At 55.0% G+C, this 23,951-nt stretch overlaps 20 non-coding genes and 4 pseudogenes across 20 annotated transcripts; all 24 read left to right on the forward strand.

Moving 5' to 3' along the window:
- Window positions 1–607: 607 nt before the first annotated feature.
- LOC126137275 (5S ribosomal RNA) lies at window positions 608–727 on the forward strand. Its single transcript, XR_007527944.1, has one exon. It is a non-coding gene; the product is annotated as a 5S ribosomal RNA (ribosomal RNA).
- An 854-nt stretch (window positions 728–1,581) lies between these two features.
- Window positions 1,582–1,700, forward strand: LOC126137316 (5S ribosomal RNA). The gene has a single exon (XR_007527963.1). It is a non-coding gene; the product is annotated as a 5S ribosomal RNA (ribosomal RNA).
- An 858-nt stretch (window positions 1,701–2,558) lies between these two features.
- LOC126137317 (5S ribosomal RNA) lies at window positions 2,559–2,677 on the forward strand. The gene has a single exon (XR_007527964.1). It is a non-coding gene; the product is annotated as a 5S ribosomal RNA (ribosomal RNA).
- An 854-nt stretch (window positions 2,678–3,531) lies between these two features.
- LOC126137318 (5S ribosomal RNA) lies at window positions 3,532–3,650 on the forward strand. The gene has a single exon (XR_007527965.1). It is a non-coding gene; the product is annotated as a 5S ribosomal RNA (ribosomal RNA).
- An 853-nt stretch (window positions 3,651–4,503) lies between these two features.
- LOC126137320 (5S ribosomal RNA) lies at window positions 4,504–4,622 on the forward strand. Its single transcript, XR_007527967.1, has one exon. It is a non-coding gene; the product is annotated as a 5S ribosomal RNA (ribosomal RNA).
- An 855-nt stretch (window positions 4,623–5,477) lies between these two features.
- On the forward strand, window positions 5,478–5,596 carry LOC126137321 (5S ribosomal RNA). Its single transcript, XR_007527968.1, has one exon. It is a non-coding gene; the product is annotated as a 5S ribosomal RNA (ribosomal RNA).
- Window positions 5,597–6,450: 854 nt separating this feature from the next.
- Window positions 6,451–6,569, forward strand: LOC126137322 (5S ribosomal RNA). The gene has a single exon (XR_007527969.1). It is a non-coding gene; the product is annotated as a 5S ribosomal RNA (ribosomal RNA).
- An 858-nt stretch (window positions 6,570–7,427) lies between these two features.
- On the forward strand, window positions 7,428–7,546 carry LOC126137324 (5S ribosomal RNA). The gene has a single exon (XR_007527970.1). It is a non-coding gene; the product is annotated as a 5S ribosomal RNA (ribosomal RNA).
- Window positions 7,547–8,400: 854 nt separating this feature from the next.
- Window positions 8,401–8,519, forward strand: LOC126137325 (5S ribosomal RNA). Its single transcript, XR_007527971.1, has one exon. It is a non-coding gene; the product is annotated as a 5S ribosomal RNA (ribosomal RNA).
- Window positions 8,520–9,373: 854 nt separating this feature from the next.
- Window positions 9,374–9,492, forward strand: LOC126137326 (5S ribosomal RNA). The gene has a single exon (XR_007527972.1). It is a non-coding gene; the product is annotated as a 5S ribosomal RNA (ribosomal RNA).
- An 855-nt stretch (window positions 9,493–10,347) lies between these two features.
- On the forward strand, window positions 10,348–10,466 carry LOC126137327 (5S ribosomal RNA). The gene has a single exon (XR_007527973.1). It is a non-coding gene; the product is annotated as a 5S ribosomal RNA (ribosomal RNA).
- An 854-nt stretch (window positions 10,467–11,320) lies between these two features.
- Window positions 11,321–11,439, forward strand: LOC126137328 (5S ribosomal RNA). The gene has a single exon (XR_007527974.1). It is a non-coding gene; the product is annotated as a 5S ribosomal RNA (ribosomal RNA).
- An 855-nt stretch (window positions 11,440–12,294) lies between these two features.
- LOC126137329 (5S ribosomal RNA) lies at window positions 12,295–12,413 on the forward strand. Its single transcript, XR_007527975.1, has one exon. It is a non-coding gene; the product is annotated as a 5S ribosomal RNA (ribosomal RNA).
- Window positions 12,414–13,266: 853 nt separating this feature from the next.
- Window positions 13,267–13,385, forward strand: LOC126137330 (5S ribosomal RNA). Its single transcript, XR_007527976.1, has one exon. It is a non-coding gene; the product is annotated as a 5S ribosomal RNA (ribosomal RNA).
- Window positions 13,386–14,240: 855 nt separating this feature from the next.
- On the forward strand, window positions 14,241–14,359 carry LOC126137332 (5S ribosomal RNA). Its single transcript, XR_007527978.1, has one exon. It is a non-coding gene; the product is annotated as a 5S ribosomal RNA (ribosomal RNA).
- Window positions 14,360–15,214: 855 nt separating this feature from the next.
- LOC126137293 (5S ribosomal RNA) lies at window positions 15,215–15,334 on the forward strand (annotated as a pseudogene).
- An 853-nt stretch (window positions 15,335–16,187) lies between these two features.
- On the forward strand, window positions 16,188–16,307 carry LOC126137294 (5S ribosomal RNA; annotated as a pseudogene).
- An 854-nt stretch (window positions 16,308–17,161) lies between these two features.
- LOC126137333 (5S ribosomal RNA) lies at window positions 17,162–17,280 on the forward strand. Its single transcript, XR_007527979.1, has one exon. It is a non-coding gene; the product is annotated as a 5S ribosomal RNA (ribosomal RNA).
- Window positions 17,281–18,134: 854 nt separating this feature from the next.
- LOC126137335 (5S ribosomal RNA) lies at window positions 18,135–18,253 on the forward strand. The gene has a single exon (XR_007527980.1). It is a non-coding gene; the product is annotated as a 5S ribosomal RNA (ribosomal RNA).
- Window positions 18,254–19,109: 856 nt separating this feature from the next.
- On the forward strand, window positions 19,110–19,229 carry LOC126137295 (5S ribosomal RNA; annotated as a pseudogene).
- An 855-nt stretch (window positions 19,230–20,084) lies between these two features.
- LOC126137296 (5S ribosomal RNA) lies at window positions 20,085–20,204 on the forward strand (annotated as a pseudogene).
- An 854-nt stretch (window positions 20,205–21,058) lies between these two features.
- On the forward strand, window positions 21,059–21,177 carry LOC126137336 (5S ribosomal RNA). Its single transcript, XR_007527981.1, has one exon. It is a non-coding gene; the product is annotated as a 5S ribosomal RNA (ribosomal RNA).
- An 854-nt stretch (window positions 21,178–22,031) lies between these two features.
- On the forward strand, window positions 22,032–22,150 carry LOC126137337 (5S ribosomal RNA). Its single transcript, XR_007527982.1, has one exon. It is a non-coding gene; the product is annotated as a 5S ribosomal RNA (ribosomal RNA).
- Window positions 22,151–23,006: 856 nt separating this feature from the next.
- Window positions 23,007–23,125, forward strand: LOC126137338 (5S ribosomal RNA). The gene has a single exon (XR_007527983.1). It is a non-coding gene; the product is annotated as a 5S ribosomal RNA (ribosomal RNA).
- Window positions 23,126–23,951: the final 826 nt, after the last annotated feature.

The following is a 23,951-nucleotide window of genomic DNA, read 5'->3' on the forward strand; positions in this document are numbered from 1 at the left end:
GTTCCAAATTTGATTTGTAACCACGAATTTATTCCTTAGTCGTCTCGTCTCGTCTCGTCTCGTCTCGTCCCGCAGACGTTTTTCGTGCTTGCGCTGTCATATGGACCACGACCCGAGCGGCAGCGAGCGGCAGTCGAGCAAAGTCGGGACAAGTCGGGACGGGGACAGGGACAGGGATAGGAATGGTGCGAATGCACTGCAAACTACGCAGACACCTGGTGTGAGGCGCGGCGAGGCGAGGCGAGGCGAGGCGAGGAAGCCCACATCGCTACCAGTGGGCCCTCCAGCACGACACTGCCACACCCCGCACAGGCCCTCCGCTGAACACCAGGGACAAGATGCGTCCTCCGCTAGTGTCGAAGGCTGAACGCGCCCAGCGAATGACAGGGGGTGCAACGAGCAGCAGTGCGTCTCACACACGCGGCGGTGCGCCCGCCAATTCGGCCGTCACTCTGCTGGGACGCCGGGCGCGCCTCCCCGCGCCGTCCTCGAGGAACTGGCGGTTGCGGAAGGAAGCGCTTTCGTCAAATGCGGCCGAAAACTAACATTTTGTGTGTTGGGAGAAAAGCCGAACGCGAATTCTGCCGTGCTCCTACATTAGATGAGCGCCAACGGCCATACCATGATGAATACACCGGTTCTCGTCCGATCACCGAAGTTAAGCATCATCGGGCCCTGCTAGTACTTGGATGGGTGACCGCCTGGGTCAACCCGGGTGCTGTTGGCTCCCTTCCTGTTTTTTTTTTTTTGTTATGTCGCCAGCCCAATTTTCAAACTACCTTTCTGTTGTGACAAAGATGCTTCCTTAAACCGTTTAAACTACTGTAATGGTACGATAATGCAGTAATTAACTCAGTTTGAGGGAGAATGTGCTAACCAAGTTTGCCAAGAAGACTTTGAAAACGACAAAACAGTACGAATTGGCAGGTGATTTCTGAAATACGTCACCGCCTATTGTTGTGTAGGAATGTAGAGTTCCAAATTTGATTTGTAACCACGAATTTATTCCTTAGTCGTCTCGTCTCGTCTCGTCTCGTCTCGTCCCGCAGACGTTTTTCGTGCTTGCGCTGTCATATGGACCACGACCCGAGCGGCAGCGAGCGGCAGTCGAGCAAAGTCGGGACAAGTCGGGACGGGGACAGGGACAGGGATAGGAATGGTGCGAATGCACTGCAAACTACGCAGACACCTGGTGTGAGGCGCGGCGAGGCGAGGCGAGGCGAGGCGAGGAAGCCCACATCGCTACCAGTGGGCCCTCCAGCACGACACTGCCACACCCCGCACAGGCCCTCCGCTGAACACCAGGGACAAGATGCGTCCTCCGCTAGTGTCGAAGGCTGAACGCGCCCAGCGAATGACAGGGGGTGCAACGAGCAGCAGTGCGTCTCACACACGCGGCGGTGCGCCCGCCAATTCGGCCGTCACTCTGCTGGGACGCCGGGCGCGCCTCCCCGCGCCGTCCTCGAGGAACTGGCGGTTGCGGAAGGAAGCGCTTTCGTCAAATGCGGCCGAAAACTAACATTTTGTGTGTTGGGAGAAAAGCCGAACGCGAATTCTGCCGTGCTCCTACATTAGATGAGCGCCAACGGCCATACCATGATGAATACACCGGTTCTCGTCCGATCACCGAAGTTAAGCATCATCGGGCCCTGCTAGTACTTGGATGGGTGACCGCCTGGGAAACCCGGGTGCTGTTGGCTCCCTTCCTGTTTTTTTTTTTTGTTATGTCGCCAGCCCAATTTTCAAACTACCTTTCTGTTGTGACAAAGATGCTTCCTTAAACCGTTTAAACTACTGTAATGGTACGATAATGCAGTAATTAACTCAGTTTGAGGGAGAATGTGCTAACCAAGTTTGCCAAGAAGACTTTGAAAACGACAAAACAGTACGAATTGGCAGGTGATTTCTGAAATACGTCACCGCCTATTGTTGTGTAGGAATGTAGAGTTCCAAATTTGATTTGTAACCACGAATTTATTCCTTAGTCGTCTCGTCTCGTCTCGTCTCGTCTCGTCTCGTCCCGCAGACGTTTTTCGTGCTTGCGCTGTCATATGGACCACGACCCGAGCGGCAGCGAGCGGCAGTCGAGCAAAGTCGGGACAAGTCGGGACGGGGACAGGGACAGGGATAGGAATGGTGCGAATGCACTGCAAACTACGCAGACACCTGGTGTGAGGCGCGGCGAGGCGAGGCGAGGCGAGGCGAGGAAGCCCACATCGCTACCAGTGGGCCCTCCAGCACGACACTGCCACACCCCGCACAGGCCCTCCGCTGAACACCAGGGACAAGATGCGTCCTCCGCTAGTGTCGAAGGCTGAACGCGCCCAGCGAATGACAGGGGGTGCAACGAGCAGCAGTGCGTCTCACACACGCGGCGGTGCGCCCGCCAATTCGGCCGTCACTCTGCTGGGACGCCGGGCGCGCCTCCCCGCGCCGTCCTCGAGGAACTGGCGGTTGCGGAAGGAAGCGCTTTCGTCAAATGCGGCCGAAAACTAACATTTTGTGTGTTGGGAGAAAAGCCGAACGCGAATTCTGCCGTGCTCCTACATTAGATGAGCGCCAACGGCCATACCATGATGAATACACCGGTTCTCGTCCGATCACCGAAGTTAAGCATCATCGGGCCCTGCTAGTACTTGGATGGGTGACCGCCTGGGAAACCCGGGTGCTGTTGGCTCCCTTCCTGTTTTTTTTTTTTTGTTATGTCGCCAGCCCAATTTTCAAACTACCTTTCTGTTGTGACAAAGATGCTTCCTTAAACCGTTTAAACTACTGTAATGGTACGATAATGCAGTAATTAACTCAGTTTGAGGGAGAATGTGCTAACCAAGTTTGCCAAGAAGACTTTGAAAACGACAAAACAGTACGAATTGGCAGGTGATTTCTGAAATACGTCACCGCCTATTGTTGTGTAGGAATGTAGAGTTCCAAATTTGATTTGTAACCACGAATTTATTCCTTAGTCGTCTCGTCTCGTCTCGTCTCGTCTCGTCCCGCAGACGTTTTTCGTGCTTGCGCTGTCATATGGACCACGACCCGAGCGGCAGCGAGCGGCAGTCGAGCAAAGTCGGGACAAGTCGGGACGGGGACAGGGACAGGGATAGGAATGGTGCGAATGCACTGCAAACTACGCAGACACCTGGTGTGAGGCGCGGCGAGGCGAGGCGAGGCGAGGCGAGGAAGCCCACATCGCTACCAGTGGGCCCTCCAGCACGACACTGCCACACCCCGCACAGGCCCTCCGCTGAACACCAGGGACAAGATGCGTCCTCCGCTAGTGTCGAAGGCTGAACGCGCCCAGCGAATGACAGGGGGTGCAACGAGCAGCAGTGCGTCTCACACACGCGGCGGTGCGCCCGCCAATTCGGCCGTCACTCTGCTGGGACGCCGGGCGCGCCTCCCCGCGCCGTCCTCGAGGAACTGGCGGTTGCGGAAGGAAGCGCTTTCGTCAAATGCGGCCGAAAACTAACATTTTGTGTGTTGGGAGAAAAGCCGAACGCGAATTCTGCCGTGCTCCTACATTAGATGAGCGCCAACGGCCATACCATGATGAATACACCGGTTCTCGTCCGATCACCGAAGTTAAGCATCATCGGGCCCTGCTAGTACTTGGATGGGTGACCGCCTGGGAAACCCGGGTGCTGTTGGCTCCCTTCCTGTTTTTTTTTTTTGTTATGTCGCCAGCCCAATTTTCAAACTACCTTTCTGTTGTGACAAAGATGCTTCCTTAAACCGTTTAAACTACTGTAATGGTACGATAATGCAGTAATTAACTCAGTTTGAGGGAGAATGTGCTAACCAAGTTTGCCAAGAAGACTTTGAAAACGACAAAACAGTACGAATTGGCAGGTGATTTCTGAAATACGTCACCGCCTATTGTTGTGTAGGAATGTAGAGTTCCAAATTTGATTTGTAACCACGAATTTATTCCTTAGTCGTCTCGTCTCGTCTCGTCTCGTCTCGTCCCGCAGACGTTTTTCGTGCTTGCGCTGTCATATGGACCACGACCCGAGCGGCAGCGAGCGGCAGTCGAGCAAAGTCGGGACAAGTCGGGACGGGGACAGGGACAGGGATAGGAATGGTGCGAATGCACTGCAAACTACGCAGACACCTGGTGTGAGGCGCGGCGAGGCGAGGCGAGGCGAGGCGAGGAAGCCCACATCGCTACCAGTGGGCCCTCCAGCACGACACTGCCACACCCCGCACAGGCCCTCCGCTGAACACCAGGGACAAGATGCGTCCTCCGCTAGTGTCGAAGGCTGAACGCGCCCAGCGAATGACAGGGGGTGCAACGAGCAGCAGTGCGTCTCACACACGCGGCGGTGCGCCCGCCAATTCGGCCGTCACTCTGCTGGGACGCCGGGCGCGCCTCCCCGCGCCGTCCTCGAGGAACTGGCGGTTGCGGAAGGAAGCGCTTTCGTCAAATGCGGCCGAAAACTAACATTTTGTGTGTTGGGAGAAAAGCCGAACGCGAATTCTGCCGTGCTCCTACATTAGATGAGCGCCAACGGCCATACCATGATGAATACACCGGTTCTCGTCCGATCACCGAAGTTAAGCATCATCGGGCCCTGCTAGTACTTGGATGGGTGACCGCCTGGGAAACCCGGGTGCTGTTGGCTCCCTTCCTGTTTTTTTTTTTTTTGTTATGTCGCCAGCCCAATTTTCAAACTACCTTTCTGTTGTGACAAAGATGCTTCCTTAAACCGTTTAAACTACTGTAATGGTACGATAATGCAGTAATTAACTCAGTTTGAGGGAGAATGTGCTAACCAAGTTTGCCAAGAAGACTTTGAAAACGACAAAACAGTACGAATTGGCAGGTGATTTCTGAAATACGTCACCGCCTATTGTTGTGTAGGAATGTAGAGTTCCAAATTTGATTTGTAACCACGAATTTATTCCTTAGTCGTCTCGTCTCGTCTCGTCTCGTCTCGTCCCGCAGACGTTTTTCGTGCTTGCGCTGTCATATGGACCACGACCCGAGCGGCAGCGAGCGGCAGTCGAGCAAAGTCGGGACAAGTCGGGACGGGGACAGGGACAGGGATAGGAATGGTGCGAATGCACTGCAAACTACGCAGACACCTGGTGTGAGGCGCGGCGAGGCGAGGCGAGGCGAGGCGAGGAAGCCCACATCGCTACCAGTGGGCCCTCCAGCACGACACTGCCACACCCCGCACAGGCCCTCCGCTGAACACCAGGGACAAGATGCGTCCTCCGCTAGTGTCGAAGGCTGAACGCGCCCAGCGAATGACAGGGGGTGCAACGAGCAGCAGTGCGTCTCACACACGCGGCGGTGCGCCCGCCAATTCGGCCGTCACTCTGCTGGGACGCCGGGCGCGCCTCCCCGCGCCGTCCTCGAGGAACTGGCGGTTGCGGAAGGAAGCGCTTTCGTCAAATGCGGCCGAAAACTAACATTTTGTGTGTTGGGAGAAAAGCCGAACGCGAATTCTGCCGTGCTCCTACATTAGATGAGCGCCAACGGCCATACCATGATGAATACACCGGTTCTCGTCCGATCACCGAAGTTAAGCATCATCGGGCCCTGCTAGTACTTGGATGGGTGACCGCCTGGGAAACCCGGGTGCTGTTGGCTCCCTTCCTGTTTTTTTTTTTTTGTTATGTCGCCAGCCCAATTTTCAAACTACCTTTCTGTTGTGACAAAGATGCTTCCTTAAACCGTTTAAACTACTGTAATGGTACGATAATGCAGTAATTAACTCAGTTTGAGGGAGAATGTGCTAACCAAGTTTGCCAAGAAGACTTTGAAAACGACAAAACAGTACGAATTGGCAGGTGATTTCTGAAATACGTCACCGCCTATTGTTGTGTAGGAATGTAGAGTTCCAAATTTGATTTGTAACCACGAATTTATTCCTTAGTCGTCTCGTCTCGTCTCGTCTCGTCTCGTCCCGCAGACGTTTTTCGTGCTTGCGCTGTCATATGGACCACGACCCGAGCGGCAGCGAGCGGCAGTCGAGCAAAGTCGGGACAAGTCGGGACGGGGACAGGGACAGGGATAGGAATGGTGCGAATGCACTGCAAACTACGCAGACACCTGGTGTGAGGCGCGGCGAGGCGAGGCGAGGCGAGGCGAGGAAGCCCACATCGCTACCAGTGGGCCCTCCAGCACGACACTGCCACACCCCGCACAGGCCCTCCGCTGAACACCAGGGACAAGATGCGTCCTCCGCTAGTGTCGAAGGCTGAACGCGCCCAGCGAATGACAGGGGGTGCAACGAGCAGCAGTGCGTCTCACACACGCGGCGGTGCGCCCGCCAATTCGGCCGTCACTCTGCTGGGACGCCGGGCGCGCCTCCCCGCGCCGTCCTCGAGGAACTGGCGGTTGCGGAAGGAAGCGCTTTCGTCAAATGCGGCCGAAAACTAACATTTTGTGTGTTGGGAGAAAAGCCGAACGCGAATTCTGCCGTGCTCCTACATTAGATGAGCGCCAACGGCCATACCATGATGAATACACCGGTTCTCGTCCGATCACCGAAGTTAAGCATCATCGGGCCCTGCTAGTACTTGGATGGGTGACCGCCTGGGAAACCCGGGTGCTGTTGGCTCCCTTCCTGTTTTTTTTTTTTGTTATGTCGCCAGCCCAATTTTCAAACTACCTTTCTGTTGTGACAAAGATGCTTCCTTAAACCGTTTAAACTACTGTAATGGTACGATAATGCAGTAATTAACTCAGTTTGAGGGAGAATGTGCTAACCAAGTTTGCCAAGAAGACTTTGAAAACGACAAAACAGTACGAATTGGCAGGTGATTTCTGAAATACGTCACCGCCTATTGTTGTGTAGGAATGTAGAGTTCCAAATTTGATTTGTAACCACGAATTTATTCCTTAGTCGTCTCGTCTCGTCTCGTCTCGTCTCGTCTCGTCCCGCAGACGTTTTTCGTGCTTGCGCTGTCATATGGACCACGACCCGAGCGGCAGCGAGCGGCAGTCGAGCAAAGTCGGGACAAGTCGGGACGGGGACAGGGACAGGGATAGGAATGGTGCGAATGCACTGCAAACTACGCAGACACCTGGTGTGAGGCGCGGCGAGGCGAGGCGAGGCGAGGCGAGGAAGCCCACATCGCTACCAGTGGGCCCTCCAGCACGACACTGCCACACCCCGCACAGGCCCTCCGCTGAACACCAGGGACAAGATGCGTCCTCCGCTAGTGTCGAAGGCTGAACGCGCCCAGCGAATGACAGGGGGTGCAACGAGCAGCAGTGCGTCTCACACACGCGGCGGTGCGCCCGCCAATTCGGCCGTCACTCTGCTGGGACGCCGGGCGCGCCTCCCCGCGCCGTCCTCGAGGAACTGGCGGTTGCGGAAGGAAGCGCTTTCGTCAAATGCGGCCGAAAACTAACATTTTGTGTGTTGGGAGAAAAGCCGAACGCGAATTCTGCCGTGCTCCTACATTAGATGAGCGCCAACGGCCATACCATGATGAATACACCGGTTCTCGTCCGATCACCGAAGTTAAGCATCATCGGGCCCTGCTAGTACTTGGATGGGTGACCGCCTGGGAAACCCGGGTGCTGTTGGCTCCCTTCCTGTTTTTTTTTTTTTTGTTATGTCGCCAGCCCAATTTTCAAACTACCTTTCTGTTGTGACAAAGATGCTTCCTTAAACCGTTTAAACTACTGTAATGGTACGATAATGCAGTAATTAACTCAGTTTGAGGGAGAATGTGCTAACCAAGTTTGCCAAGAAGACTTTGAAAACGACAAAACAGTACGAATTGGCAGGTGATTTCTGAAATACGTCACCGCCTATTGTTGTGTAGGAATGTAGAGTTCCAAATTTGATTTGTAACCACGAATTTATTCCTTAGTCGTCTCGTCTCGTCTCGTCTCGTCTCGTCCCGCAGACGTTTTTCGTGCTTGCGCTGTCATATGGACCACGACCCGAGCGGCAGCGAGCGGCAGTCGAGCAAAGTCGGGACAAGTCGGGACGGGGACAGGGACAGGGATAGGAATGGTGCGAATGCACTGCAAACTACGCAGACACCTGGTGTGAGGGCGGCGAGGCGAGGCGAGGCGAGGCGAGGAAGCCCACATCGCTACCAGTGGGCCCTCCAGCACGACACTGCCACACCCCGCACAGGCCCTCCGCTGAACACCAGGGACAAGATGCGTCCTCCGCTAGTGTCGAAGGCTGAACGCGCCCAGCGAATGACAGGGGGTGCAACGAGCAGCAGTGCGTCTCACACACGCGGCGGTGCGCCCGCCAATTCGGCCGTCACTCTGCTGGGACGCCGGGCGCGCCTCCCCGCGCCGTCCTCGAGGAACTGGCGGTTGCGGAAGGAAGCGCTTTCGTCAAATGCGGCCGAAAACTAACATTTTGTGTGTTGGGAGAAAAGCCGAACGCGAATTCTGCCGTGCTCCTACATTAGATGAGCGCCAACGGCCATACCATGATGAATACACCGGTTCTCGTCCGATCACCGAAGTTAAGCATCATCGGGCCCTGCTAGTACTTGGATGGGTGACCGCCTGGGAAACCCGGGTGCTGTTGGCTCCCTTCCTGTTTTTTTTTTTTTGTTATGTCGCCAGCCCAATTTTCAAACTACCTTTCTGTTGTGACAAAGATGCTTCCTTAAACCGTTTAAACTACTGTAATGGTACGATAATGCAGTAATTAACTCAGTTTGAGGGAGAATGTGCTAACCAAGTTTGCCAAGAAGACTTTGAAAACGACAAAACAGTACGAATTGGCAGGTGATTTCTGAAATACGTCACCGCCTATTGTTGTGTAGGAATGTAGAGTTCCAAATTTGATTTGTAACCACGAATTTATTCCTTAGTCGTCTCGTCTCGTCTCGTCTCGTCTCGTCCCGCAGACGTTTTTCGTGCTTGCGCTGTCATATGGACCACGACCCGAGCGGCAGCGAGCGGCAGTCGAGCAAAGTCGGGACAAGTCGGGACGGGGACAGGGACAGGGATAGGAATGGTGCGAATGCACTGCAAACTACGCAGACACCTGGTGTGAGGCGCGGCGAGGCGAGGCGAGGCGAGGCGAGGAAGCCCACATCGCTACCAGTGGGCCCTCCAGCACGACACTGCCACACCCCGCACAGGCCCTCCGCTGAACACCAGGGACAAGATGCGTCCTCCGCTAGTGTCGAAGGCTGAACGCGCCCAGCGAATGACAGGGGGTGCAACGAGCAGCAGTGCGTCTCACACACGCGGCGGTGCGCCCGCCAATTCGGCCGTCACTCTGCTGGGACGCCGGGCGCGCCTCCCCGCGCCGTCCTCGAGGAACTGGCGGTTGCGGAAGGAAGCGCTTTCGTCAAATGCGGCCGAAAACTAACATTTTGTGTGTTGGGAGAAAAGCCGAACGCGAATTCTGCCGTGCTCCTACATTAGATGAGCGCCAACGGCCATACCATGATGAATACACCGGTTCTCGTCCGATCACCGAAGTTAAGCATCATCGGGCCCTGCTAGTACTTGGATGGGTGACCGCCTGGGAAACCCGGGTGCTGTTGGCTCCCTTCCTGTTTTTTTTTTTTTTGTTATGTCGCCAGCCCAATTTTCAAACTACCTTTCTGTTGTGACAAAGATGCTTCCTTAAACCGTTTAAACTACTGTAATGGTACGATAATGCAGTAATTAACTCAGTTTGAGGGAGAATGTGCTAACCAAGTTTGCCAAGAAGACTTTGAAAACGACAAAACAGTACGAATTGGCAGGTGATTTCTGAAATACGTCACCGCCTATTGTTGTGTAGGAATGTAGAGTTCCAAATTTGATTTGTAACCACGAATTTATTCCTTAGTCGTCTCGTCTCGTCTCGTCTCGTCTCGTCCCGCAGACGTTTTTCGTGCTTGCGCTGTCATATGGACCACGACCCGAGCGGCAGCGAGCGGCAGTCGAGCAAAGTCGGGACAAGTCGGGACGGGGACAGGGACAGGGATAGGAATGGTGCGAATGCACTGCAAACTACGCAGACACCTGGTGTGAGGCGCGGCGAGGCGAGGCGAGGCGAGGCGAGGAAGCCCACATCGCTACCAGTGGGCCCTCCAGCACGACACTGCCACACCCCGCACAGGCCCTCCGCTGAACACCAGGGACAAGATGCGTCCTCCGCTAGTGTCGAAGGCTGAACGCGCCCAGCGAATGACAGGGGGTGCAACGAGCAGCAGTGCGTCTCACACACGCGGCGGTGCGCCCGCCAATTCGGCCGTCACTCTGCTGGGACGCCGGGCGCGCCTCCCCGCGCCGTCCTCGAGGAACTGGCGGTTGCGGAAGGAAGCGCTTTCGTCAAATGCGGCCGAAAACTAACATTTTGTGTGTTGGGAGAAAAGCCGAACGCGAATTCTGCCGTGCTCCTACATTAGATGAGCGCCAACGGCCATACCATGATGAATACACCGGTTCTCGTCCGATCACCGAAGTTAAGCATCATCGGGCCCTGCTAGTACTTGGATGGGTGACCGCCTGGGAAACCCGGGTGCTGTTGGCTCCCTTCCTGTTTTTTTTTTTTTGTTATGTCGCCAGCCCAATTTTCAAACTACCTTTCTGTTGTGACAAAGATGCTTCCTTAAACCGTTTAAACTACTGTAATGGTACGATAATGCAGTAATTAACTCAGTTTGAGGGAGAATGTGCTAACCAAGTTTGCCAAGAAGACTTTGAAAACGACAAAACAGTACGAATTGGCAGGTGATTTCTGAAATACGTCACCGCCTATTGTTGTGTAGGAATGTAGAGTTCCAAATTTGATTTGTAACCACGAATTTATTCCTTAGTCGTCTCGTCTCGTCTCGTCTCGTCTCGTCCCGCAGACGTTTTTCGTGCTTGCGCTGTCATATGGACCACGACCCGAGCGGCAGCGAGCGGCAGTCGAGCAAAGTCGGGACAAGTCGGGACGGGGACAGGGACAGGGATAGGAATGGTGCGAATGCACTGCAAACTACGCAGACACCTGGTGTGAGGCGCGGCGAGGCGAGGCGAGGCGAGGCGAGGAAGCCCACATCGCTACCAGTGGGCCCTCCAGCACGACACTGCCACACCCCGCACAGGCCCTCCGCTGAACACCAGGGACAAGATGCGTCCTCCGCTAGTGTCGAAGGCTGAACGCGCCCAGCGAATGACAGGGGGTGCAACGAGCAGCAGTGCGTCTCACACACGCGGCGGTGCGCCCGCCAATTCGGCCGTCACTCTGCTGGGACGCCGGGCGCGCCTCCCCGCGCCGTCCTCGAGGAACTGGCGGTTGCGGAAGGAAGCGCTTTCGTCAAATGCGGCCGAAAACTAACATTTTGTGTGTTGGGAGAAAAGCCGAACGCGAATTCTGCCGTGCTCCTACATTAGATGAGCGCCAACGGCCATACCATGATGAATACACCGGTTCTCGTCCGATCACCGAAGTTAAGCATCATCGGGCCCTGCTAGTACTTGGATGGGTGACCGCCTGGGAAACCCGGGTGCTGTTGGCTCCCTTCCTGTTTTTTTTTTTTTTGTTATGTCGCCAGCCCAATTTTCAAACTACCTTTCTGTTGTGACAAAGATGCTTCCTTAAACCGTTTAAACTACTGTAATGGTACGATAATGCAGTAATTAACTCAGTTTGAGGGAGAATGTGCTAACCAAGTTTGCCAAGAAGACTTTGAAAACGACAAAACAGTACGAATTGGCAGGTGATTTCTGAAATACGTCACCGCCTATTGTTGTGTAGGAATGTAGAGTTCCAAATTTGATTTGTAACCACGAATTTATTCCTTAGTCGTCTCGTCTCGTCTCGTCTCGTCTCGTCCCGCAGACGTTTTTCGTGCTTGCGCTGTCATATGGACCACGACCCGAGCGGCAGCGAGCGGCAGTCGAGCAAAGTCGGGACAAGTCGGGACGGGGACAGGGACAGGGATAGGAATGGTGCGAATGCACTGCAAACTACGCAGACACCTGGTGTGAGGCGCGGCGAGGCGAGGCGAGGCGAGGCGAGGAAGCCCACATCGCTACCAGTGGGCCCTCCAGCACGACACTGCCACACCCCGCACAGGCCCTCCGCTGAACACCAGGGACAAGATGCGTCCTCCGCTAGTGTCGAAGGCTGAACGCGCCCAGCGAATGACAGGGGGTGCAACGAGCAGCAGTGCGTCTCACACACGCGGCGGTGCGCCCGCCAATTCGGCCGTCACTCTGCTGGGACGCCGGGCGCGCCTCCCCGCGCCGTCCTCGAGGAACTGGCGGTTGCGGAAGGAAGCGCTTTCGTCAAATGCGGCCGAAAACTAACATTTTGTGTGTTGGGAGAAAAGCCGAACGCGAATTCTGCCGTGCTCCTACATTAGATGAGCGCCAACGGCCATACCATGATGAATACACCGGTTCTCGTCCGATCACCGAAGTTAAGCATCATCGGGCCCTGCTAGTACTTGGATGGGTGACCGCCTGGGAAACCCGGGTGCTGTTGGCTCCCTTCCTGTTTTTTTTTTTTTGTTATGTCGCCAGCCCAATTTTCAAACTACCTTTCTGTTGTGACAAAGATGCTTCCTTAAACCGTTTAAACTACTGTAATGGTACGATAATGCAGTAATTAACTCAGTTTGAGGGAGAATGTGCTAACCAAGTTTGCCAAGAAGACTTTGAAAACGACAAAACAGTACGAATTGGCAGGTGATTTCTGAAATACGTCACCGCCTATTGTTGTGTAGGAATGTAGAGTTCCAAATTTGATTTGTAACCACGAATTTATTCCTTAGTCGTCTCGTCTCGTCTCGTCTCGTCTCGTCCCGCAGACGTTTTTCGTGCTTGCGCTGTCATATGGACCACGACCCGAGCGGCAGCGAGCGGCAGTCGAGCAAAGTCGGGACAAGTCGGGACGGGGACAGGGACAGGGATAGGAATGGTGCGAATGCACTGAAACTACGCAGACACCTGGTGTGAGGCGCGGCGAGGCGAGGCGAGGCGAGGCGAGGAAGCCCACATCGCTACCAGTGGGCCCTCCAGCACGACACTGCCACACCCCGCACAGGCCCTCCGCTGAACACCAGGGACAAGATGCGTCCTCCGCTAGTGTCGAAGGCTGAACGCGCCCAGCGAATGACAGGGGGTGCAACGAGCAGCAGTGCGTCTCACACACGCGGCGGTGCGCCCGCCAATTCGGCCGTCACTCTGCTGGGACGCCGGGCGCGCCTCCCCGCGCCGTCCTCGAGGAACTGGCGGTTGCGGAAGGAAGCGCTTTCGTCAAATGCGGCCGAAAACTAACATTTTGTGTGTTGGGAGATAAGCCGAACGCGAATTCTGCCGTGCTCCTACATTAGATGAGCGCCAACGGCCATACCATGATGAATACACCGGTTCTCGTCCGATCACCGAAGTTAAGCATCATCGGGCCCTGCTAGTACTTGGATGGGTGACCGCCTGGGAAACCCGGGTGCTGTTGGCTCCCTTCCTGTTTTTTTTTTTTTTGTTATGTCGCCAGCCCAATTTTCAAACTACCTTTCTGTTGTGACAAAGATGCTTCCTTAAACCGTTTAAACTACTGTAATGGTACGATAATGCAGTAATTAACTCAGTTTGAGGGAGAATGTGCTAACCAAGTTTGCCAAGAAGACTTTGAAAACGACAAAACAGTACGAATTGGCAGGTGATTTCTGAAATACGTCACCGCCTATTGTTGTGTAGGAATGTAGAGTTCCAAATTTGATTTGTAACCACGAATTTATTCCTTAGTCGTCTCGTCTCGTCTCGTCTCGTCTCGTCCCGCAGACGTTTTTCGTGCTTGCGCTGTCATATGGACCACGACCCGAGCGGCAGCGAGCGGCAGTCGAGCAAAGTCGGGACAAGTCGGGACGGGGACAGGGACAGGGATAGGAATGGTGCGAATGCACTGCAAACTACGCAGACACCTGGTGTGAGGCGCGGCGAGGCGAGGCGAGGCGAGGCGAGGAAGCCCACATCGCTACCAGTGGGCCCTCCAGCACGACACTGCCACACCCCGCACAGGCCCTCCGCTGAACACCAGGGACAAGATGCGTCCTCCGCTAGTGTCGAAGGCTGAACGCGCCCAGCGAATGACAGGGGGTGCAACGAGCAGCAGTGCGTCTCACACACGCGGCGGTGCGCCCGCCAATTCGGCCGTCACTCTGCTGGGACGCCGGGCGCGCCTCCCCGCGCCGTCCTCGAGGAACTGGCGGTTGCGGAAGGAAGCGCTTTCGTCAAATGCGGCCGAAAACTAACATTTTGTGTGTTGGGAGATAAGCCGAACGCGAATTCTGCCGTGCTCCTACATTAGATGAGCGCCAACGGCCATACCATGATGAATACACCGGTTCTCGTCCGATCACCGAAGTTAAGCATCATCGGGCCCTGCTAGTACTTGGATGGGTGACCGCCTGGGAAACCCGGGTGCTGTTGGCTCCCTTCCTGTTTTTTTTTTTTTTGTTATGTCGCCAGCCCAATTTTCAAACTACCTTTCTGTTGTGACAAAGATGCTTCCTTAAACCGTTTAAACTACTGTAATGGTACGATAATGCAGTAATTAACTCAGTTTGAGGGAGAATGTGCTAACCAAGTTTGCCAAGAAGACTTTGAAAACGACAAAACAGTACGAATTGGCAGGTGATTTCTGAAATACGTCACCGCCTATTGTTGTGTAGGAATGTAGAGTTCCAAATTTGATTTGTAACCACGAATTTATTCCTTAGTCGTCTCGTCTCGTCTCGTCTCGTCTCGTCCCGCAGACGTTTTTCGTGCTTGCGCTGTCATATGGACCACGACCCGAGCGGCAGCGAGCGGCAGTCGAGCAAAGTCGGGACAAGTCGGGACGGGGACAGGGACAGGGATAGGAATGGTGCGAATGCACTGCAAACTACGCAGACACCTGGTGTGAGGCGCGGCGAGGCGAGGCGAGGCGAGGCGAGGAAGCCCACATCGCTACCAGTGGGCCCTCCAGCACGACACTGCCACACCCCGCACAGGCCCTCCGCTGAACACCAGGGACAAGATGCGTCCTCCGCTAGTGTCGAAGGCTGAACGCGCCCAGCGAATGACAGGGGGTGCAACGAGCAGCAGTGCGTCTCACACACGCGGCGGTGCGCCCGCCAATTCGGCCGTCACTCTGCTGGGACGCCGGGCGCGCCTCCCCGCGCCGTCCTCGAGGAACTGGCGGTTGCGGAAGGAAGCGCTTTCGTCAAATGCGGCCGAAAACTAACATTTTGTGTGTTGGGAGAAAAGCCGAACGCGAATTCTGCCGTGCTCCTACATTAGATGAGCGCCAACGGCGATACCATGATGAATACACCGGTTCTCGTCCGACCACCGAAGTTAAGCATCATCATGCCCGGCTAGTACTTGGATGGGTGACCGCCTGGGTCAACCCGGGTGCTGTTGGCTCCCTTCCCGTTTTTTTTTTTTGTTATGTTGCCAGCCCAATTTTCAAACTACGTTTCTGTTGTGACAAAGATGCTTCCTTAAGCCTTTTAAACTACTGTAATGGTACGAAAATGCAGTAATTAACTCAGTTTGAGGGAGAATGTGCTAACCAAGTTTGCCAAGAAGACTTTGAAAACGACAAAACAGTACGAATCGGCAGGTGATTTCTGAAATACGTCACCGCCTATTGTTGTGTAGGAATGTAGAGTTCCAAATTTGATTTGTAACCACGAATTTTTTCCTTAGTCGTCTCGTCTCGTCTCGTCTCGTCTCGTCCCGCAGACGTTTTTCGTGCTTGCGCTGTCATATGGACCACGACCCGAGCGGCAGCGAGCGGCAGTCGAGCAAAGTCGGGACAAGTCGGGACGGGGACAGGGACAGGGATAGGAATGGTGCGAATGCACTGCAAACTACGCAGACACCTGGTGTGAGGCGCGGCGAGGCGAGGCGAGGCGAGGCGAGGAAGCCCACATCGCTACCAGTGGGCCCTCCAGCACGACACTGCCACACCCCGCACAGGCCCTCCGCTGAACACCAGGGACAAGATGCGTCCTCCGCTAGTGTCGAAGGCTGAACGCGCCCAGCGAATGACAGGGGGTGCAACGAGCAGCAGTGCGTCTCACACACGCGGCGGTGCGCCCGCCAATTCGGCCGTCACTCTGCTGGGACGCCGGGCGCGCCTCCCCGCGCCGTCCTCGAGGAACTGGCGGTTGCGGAAGGAAGCGCTTTCGTCAAATGCGGCCGAAAACTAACATTTTGTGTGTTGGGAGAAAAGCCGAACGCGAATTCTGCCGTGCTCCTACATTAGATGAGCGCCAACGGCGATACCATGATGAATACACCGGTTCTCGTCCGACCACCGAAGTTAAGCATCATCATGCCCGGCTAGTACTTGGATGGGTGACCGCCTGGGTCAACCCGGGTGCTGTTGGCTCCCTTCCCGTTTTTTTTTTTTTGTTATGTTGCCAGCCCAATTTTCAAACTACGTTTCTGTTGTGACAAAGATGCTTCCTTAAGCCTTTTAAACTACTGTAATGGTACGAAAATGCAGTAATTAACTCAGTTTGAGGGAGAATGTGCTAACCAAGTTTGCCAAGAAGACTTTGAAAACGACAAAACAGTACGAATCGGCAGGTGATTTCTGAAATACGTCACCGCCTATTGTTGTGTAGGAATGTAGAGTTCCAAATTTGATTTGTAACCACGAATTTATTCCTTAGTCGTCTCGTCTCGTCTCGTCTCGTCTCGTCCCGCAGACGTTTTTCGTGCTTGCGCTGTCATATGGACCACGACCCGAGCGGCAGCGAGCGGCAGTCGAGCAAAGTCGGGACAAGTCGGGACGGGGACAGGGACAGGGATAGGAATGGTGCGAATGCACTGCAAACTACGCAGACACCTGGTGTGAGGCGCGGCGAGGCGAGGCGAGGCGAGGCGAGGAAGCCCACATCGCTACCAGTGGGCCCTCCAGCACGACACTGCCACACCCCGCACAGGCCCTCCGCTGAACACCAGGGACAAGATGCGTCCTCCGCTAGTGTCGAAGGCTGAACGCGCCCAGCGAATGACAGGGGGTGCAACGAGCAGCAGTGCGTCTCACACACGCGGCGGTGCGCCCGCCAATTCGGCCGTCACTCTGCTGGGACGCCGGGCGCGCCTCCCCGCGCCGTCCTCGAGGAACTGGCGGTTGCGGAAGGAAGCGCTTTCGTCAAATGCGGCCGAAAACTAACATTTTGTGTGTTGGGAGAAAAGCCGAACGCGAATTCTGCCGTGCTCCTACATTAGATGAGCGCCAACGGCCATACCATGATGAATACACCGGTTCTCGTCCGATCACCGAAGTTAAGCATCATCGGGCCCTGCTAGTACTTGGATGGGTGACCGCCTGGGAAACCCGGGTGCTGTTGGCTCCCTTCCTGTTTTTTTTTTTTTGTTATGTCGCCAGCCCAATTTTCAAACTACCTTTCTGTTGTGACAAAGATGCTTCCTTAAACCGTTTAAACTACTGTAATGGTACGATAATGCAGTAATTAACTCAGTTTGAGGGAGAATGTGCTAACCAAGTTTGCCAAGAAGACTTTGAAAACGACAAAACAGTACGAATTGGCAGGTGATTTCTGAAATACGTCACCGCCTATTGTTGTGTAGGAATGTAGAGTTCCAAATTTGATTTGTAACCACGAATTTATTCCTTAGTCGTCTCGTCTCGTCTCGTCTCGTCTCGTCCCGCAGACGTTTTTCGTGCTTGCGCTGTCATATGGACCACGACCCGAGCGGCAGCGAGCGGCAGTCGAGCAAAGTCGGGACAAGTCGGGACGGGGACAGGGACAGGGATAGGAATGGTGCGAATGCACTGCAAACTACGCAGACACCTGGTGTGAGGCGCGGCGAGGCGAGGCGAGGCGAGGCGAGGAAGCCCACATCGCTACCAGTGGGCCCTCCAGCACGACACTGCCACACCCCGCACAGGCCCTCCGCTGAACACCAGGGACAAGATGCGTCCTCCGCTAGTGTCGAAGGCTGAACGCGCCCAGCGAATGACAGGGGGTGCAACGAGCAGCAGTGCGTCTCACACACGCGGCGGTGCGCCCGCCAATTCGGCCGTCACTCTGCTGGGACGCCGGGCGCGCCTCCCCGCGCCGTCCTCGAGGAACTGGCGGTTGCGGAAGGAAGCGCTTTCGTCAAATGCGGCCGAAAACTAACATTTTGTGTGTTGGGAGAAAAGCCGAACGCGAATTCTGCCGTGCTCCTACATTAGATGAGCGCCAACGGCCATACCATGATGAATACACCGGTTCTCGTCCGATCACCGAAGTTAAGCATCATCGGGCCCTGCTAGTACTTGGATGGGTGACCGCCTGGGAAACCCGGGTGCTGTTGGCTCCCTTCCTGTTTTTTTTTTTTTTTGTTATGTCGCCAGCCCAATTTTCAAACTACCTTTCTGTTGTGACAAAGATGCTTCCTTAAACCGTTTAAACTACTGTAATGGTACGATAATGCAGTAATTAACTCAGTTTGAGGGAGAATGTGCTAACCAAGTTTGCCAAGAAGACTTTGAAAACGACAAAACAGTACGAATTGGCAGGTGATTTCTGAAATACGTCACCGCCTATTGTTGTGTAGGAATGTAGAGTTCCAAATTTGATTTGTAACCACGAATTTATTCCTTAGTCGTCTCGTCTCGTCTCGTCTCGTCTCGTCCCGCAGACGTTTTTCGTGCTTGCGCTGTCATATGGACCACGACCCGAGCGGCAGCGAGCGGCAGTCGAGCAAAGTCGGGACAAGTCGGGACGGGGACAGGGACAGGGATAGGAATGGTGCGAATGCACTGCAAACTACGCAGACACCTGGTGTGAGGCGCGGCGAGGCGAGGCGAGGCGAGGCGAGGAAGCCCACATCGCTACCAGTGGGCCCTCCAGCACGACACTGCCACACCCCGCACAGGCCCTCCGCTGAACACCAGGGACAAGATGCGTCCTCCGCTAGTGTCGAAGGCTGAACGCGCCCAGCGAATGACAGGGGGTGCAACGAGCAGCAGTGCGTCTCACACACGCGGCGGTGCGCCCGCCAATTCGGCCGTCACTCTGCTGGGACGCCGGGCGCGCCTCCCCGCGCCGTCCTCGAGGAACTGGCGGTTGCGGAAGGAAGCGCTTTCGTCAAATGCGGCCGAAAACTAACATTTTGTGTGTTGGGAGAAAAGCCGAACGCGAATTCTGCCGTGCTCCTACATTAGATGAGCGCCAACGGCGATACCATGATGAATACACCGGTTCTCGTCCGACCACCGAAGTTAAGCATCATCATGCCCGGCTAGTACTTGGATGGGTGACCGCCTGGGTCAACCCGGGTGCTGTTGGCTCCCTTCCCGTTTTTTTTTTTTTTGTTATGTTGCCAGCCCAATTTTCAAACTACGTTTCTGTTGTGACAAAGATGCTTCCTTAAGCCTTTTAAACTACTGTAATGGTACGAAAATGCAGTAATTAACTCAGTTTGAGGGAGAATGTGCTAACCAAGTTTGCCAAGAAGACTTTGAAAACGACAAAACAGTACGAATCGGCAGGTGATTTCTGAAATACGTCACCGCCTATTGTTGTGTAGGAATGTAGAGTTCCAAATTTGATTTGTAACCACGAATTTATTCCTTAGTCGTCTCGTCTCGTCTCGTCTCGTCTCGTCCCGCAGACGTTTTTCGTGCTTGCGCTGTCATATGGACCACGACCCGAGCGGCAGCGAGCGGCAGTCGAGCAAAGTCGGGACAAGTCGGGACGGGGACAGGGACAGGGATAGGAATGGTGCGAATGCACTGCAAACTACGCAGACACCTGGTGTGAGGCGCGGCGAGGCGAGGCGAGGCGAGGCGAGGAAGCCCACATCGCTACCAGTGGGCCCTCCAGCACGACACTGCCACACCCCGCACAGGCCCTCCGCTGAACACCAGGGACAAGATGCGTCCTCCGCTAGTGTCGAAGGCTGAACGCGCCCAGCGAATGACAGGGGGTGCAACGAGCAGCAGTGCGTCTCACACACGCGGCGGTGCGCCCGCCAATTCGGCCGTCACTCTGCTGGGACGCCGGGCGCGCCTCCCCGCGCCGTCCTCGAGGAACTGGCGGTTGCGGAAGGAAGCGCTTTCGTCAAATGCGGCCGAAAACTAACATTTTGTGTGTTGGGAGAAAAGCCGAACGCGAATTCTGCCGTGCTCCTACATTAGATGAGCGCCAACGGCGATACCATGATGAATACACCGGTTCTCGTCCGACCACCGAAGTTAAGCATCATCATGCCCGGCTAGTACTTGGATGGGTGACCGCCTGGGTCAACCCGGGTGCTGTTGGCTCCCTTCCCGTTTTTTTTTTTTTGTTATGTTGCCAGCCCAATTTTCAAACTACGTTTCTGTTGTGACAAAGATGCTTCCTTAAGCCTTTTAAACTACTGTAATGGTACGAAAATGCAGTAATTAACTCAGTTTGAGGGAGAATGTGCTAACCAAGTTTGCCAAGAAGACTTTGAAAACGACAAAACAGTACGAATCGGCAGGTGATTTCTGAAATACGTCACCGCCTATTGTTGTGTAGGAATGTAGAGTTCCAAATTTGATTTGTAACCACGAATTTATTCCTTAGTCGTCTCGTCTCGTCTCGTCTCGTCTCGTCCCGCAGACGTTTTTCGTGCTTGCGCTGTCATATGGACCACGACCCGAGCGGCAGCGAGCGGCAGTCGAGCAAAGTCGGGACAAGTCGGGACGGGGACAGGGACAGGGATAGGAATGGTGCGAATGCACTGCAAACTACGCAGACACCTGGTGTGAGGCGCGGCGAGGCGAGGCGAGGCGAGGCGAGGAAGCCCACATCGCTACCAGTGGGCCCTCCAGCACGACACTGCCACACCCCGCACAGGCCCTCCGCTGAACACCAGGGACAAGATGCGTCCTCCGCTAGTGTCGAAGGCTGAACGCGCCCAGCGAATGACAGGGGGTGCAACGAGCAGCAGTGCGTCTCACACACGCGGCGGTGCGCCCGCCAATTCGGCCGTCACTCTGCTGGGACGCCGGGCGCGCCTCCCCGCGCCGTCCTCGAGGAACTGGCGGTTGCGGAAGGAAGCGCTTTCGTCAAATGCGGCCGAAAACTAACATTTTGTGTGTTGGGAGAAAAGCCGAACGCGAATTCTGCCGTGCTCCTACATTAGATGAGCGCCAACGGCCATACCATGATGAATACACCGGTTCTCGTCCGATCACCGAAGTTAAGCATCATCGGGCCCTGCTAGTACTTGGATGGGTGACCGCCTGGGAAACCCGGGTGCTGTTGGCTCCCTTCCTGTTTTTTTTTTTTTGTTATGTCGCCAGCCCAATTTTCAAACTACCTTTCTGTTGTGACAAAGATGCTTCCTTAAACCGTTTAAACTACTGTAATGGTACGATAATGCAGTAATTAACTCAGTTTGAGGGAGAATGTGCTAACCAAGTTTGCCAAGAAGACTTTGAAAACGACAAAACAGTACGAATTGGCAGGTGATTTCTGAAATACGTCACCGCCTATTGTTGTGTAGGAATGTAGAGTTCCAAATTTGATTTGTAACCACGAATTTATTCCTTAGTCGTCTCGTCTCGTCTCGTCTCGTCTCGTCCCGCAGACGTTTTTCGTGCTTGCGCTGTCATATGGACCACGACCCGAGCGGCAGCGAGCGGCAGTCGAGCAAAGTCGGGACAAGTCGGGACGGGGACAGGGACAGGGATAGGAATGGTGCGAATGCACTGCAAACTACGCAGACACCTGGTGTGAGGCGCGGCGAGGCGAGGCGAGGCGAGGCGAGGAAGCCCACATCGCTACCAGTGGGCCCTCCAGCACGACACTGCCACACCCCGCACAGGCCCTCCGCTGAACACCAGGGACAAGATGCGTCCTCCGCTAGTGTCGAAGGCTGAACGCGCCCAGCGAATGACAGGGGGTGCAACGAGCAGCAGTGCGTCTCACACACGCGGCGGTGCGCCCGCCAATTCGGCCGTCACTCTGCTGGGACGCCGGGCGCGCCTCCCCGCGCCGTCCTCGAGGAACTGGCGGTTGCGGAAGGAAGCGCTTTCGTCAAATGCGGCCGAAAACTAACATTTTGTGTGTTGGGAGATAAGCCGAACGCGAATTCTGCCGTGCTCCTACATTAGATGAGCGCCAACGGCCATACCATGATGAATACACCGGTTCTCGTCCGATCACCGAAGTTAAGCATCATCGGGCCCTGCTAGTACTTGGATGGGTGACCGCCTGGGAAACCCGGGTGCTGTTGGCTCCCTTCCTGTTTTTTTTTTTTTTTGTTATGTCGCCAGCCCAATTTTCAAACTACCTTTCTGTTGTGACAAAGATGCTTCCTTAAACCGTTTAAACTACTGTAATGGTACGATAATGCAGTAATTAACTCAGTTTGAGGGAGAATGTGCTAACCAAGTTTGCCAAGAAGACTTTGAAAACGACAAAACAGTACGAATTGGCAGGTGATTTCTGAAATACGTCACCGCCTATTGTTGTGTAGGAATGTAGAGTTCCAAATTTGATTTGTAACCACGAATTTATTCCTTAGTCGTCTCGTCTCGTCTCGTCTCGTCTCGTCCCGCAGACGTTTTTCGTGCTTGCGCTGTCATATGGACCACGACCCGAGCGGCAGCGAGCGGCAGTCGAGCAAAGTCGGGACAAGTCGGGACGGGGACAGGGACAGGGATAGGAATGGTGCGAATGCACTGCAAACTACGCAGACACCTGGTGTGAGGCGCGGCGAGGCGAGGCGAGGCGAGGCGAGGAAGCCCACATCGCTACCAGTGGGCCCTCCAGCACGACACTGCCACACCCCGCACAGGCCCTCCGCTGAACACCAGGGACAAGATGCGTCCTCCGCTAGTGTCGAAGGCTGAACGCGCCCAGCGAATGACAGGGGGTGCAACGAGCAGCAGTGCGTCTCACACACGCGGCGGTGCGCCCGCCAATTCGGCCGTCACTCTGCTGGGACGCCGGGCGCGCCTCCCCGCGCCGTCCTCGAGGAACTGGCGGTTGCGGAAGGAAGCGCTTTCGTCAAATGCGGCCGAAAACTAACATTTTGTGTGTTGGGAGATAAGCCGAACGCGAATTCTGCCGTGCTCCTACATTAGATGAGCGCCAACGGCCATACCATGATGAATACACCGGTTCTCGTCCGATCACCGAAGTTAAGCATCATCGGGCCCTGCTAGTACTTGGATGGGTGACCGCCTGGGAAACCCGGGTGCTGTTGGCTCCCTTCCTGTTTTTTTTTTTTTTTGTTATGTCGCCAGCCCAATTTTCAAACTACCTTTCTGTTGTGACAAAGATGCTTCCTTAAACCGTTTAAACTACTGTAATGGTACGATAATGCAGTAATTAACTCAGTTTGAGGGAGAATGTGCTAACCAAGTTTGCCAAGAAGACTTTGAAAACGACAAAACAGTACGAATTGGCAGGTGATTTCTGAAATACGTCACCGCCTATTGTTGTGTAGGAATGTAGAGTTCCAAATTTGATTTGTAACCACGAATTTATTCCTTAGTCGTCTCGTCTCGTCTCGTCTCGTCTCGTCCCGCAGACGTTTTTCGTGCTTGCGCTGTCATATGGACCACGACCCGAGCGGCAGCGAGCGGCAGTCGAGCAAAGTCGGGACAAGTCGGGACGGGGACAGGGACAGGGATAGGAATGGTGCGAATGCACTGCAAACTACGCAGACACCTGGTGTGAGGCGCGGCGAGGCGAGGCGAGGCGAGGCGAGGAAGCCCACATCGCTACCAGTGGGCCCTCCAGCACGACACTGCCACACCCCGCACAGGCCCTCCGCTGAACACCAGGGACAAGATGCGTCCTCCGCTAGTGTCGAAGGCTGAACGCGCCCAGCGAATGACAGGGGGTGCAACGAGCAGCAGTGCGTCTCACACACGCGGCGGTGCGCCCGCCAATTCGGCCGTCACTCTGCTGGGACGCCGGGCGCGCCTCCCCGCGCCGTCCTCGAGGAACTGGCGGTTGCGGAAGGAAGCGCTTTCGTCAAATGCGGCCGAAAACTAACATTTTGTGTGTTGGGAGAAAAGCCGAACGCG

The sequence above is a fragment of the Schistocerca cancellata genome, unplaced genomic scaffold, assembly GCF_023864275.1.
Source record: "Schistocerca cancellata isolate TAMUIC-IGC-003103 unplaced genomic scaffold, iqSchCanc2.1 HiC_scaffold_640, whole genome shotgun sequence".
Lineage (NCBI taxonomy): Eukaryota > Metazoa > Arthropoda > Insecta > Orthoptera > Acrididae > Schistocerca > Schistocerca cancellata.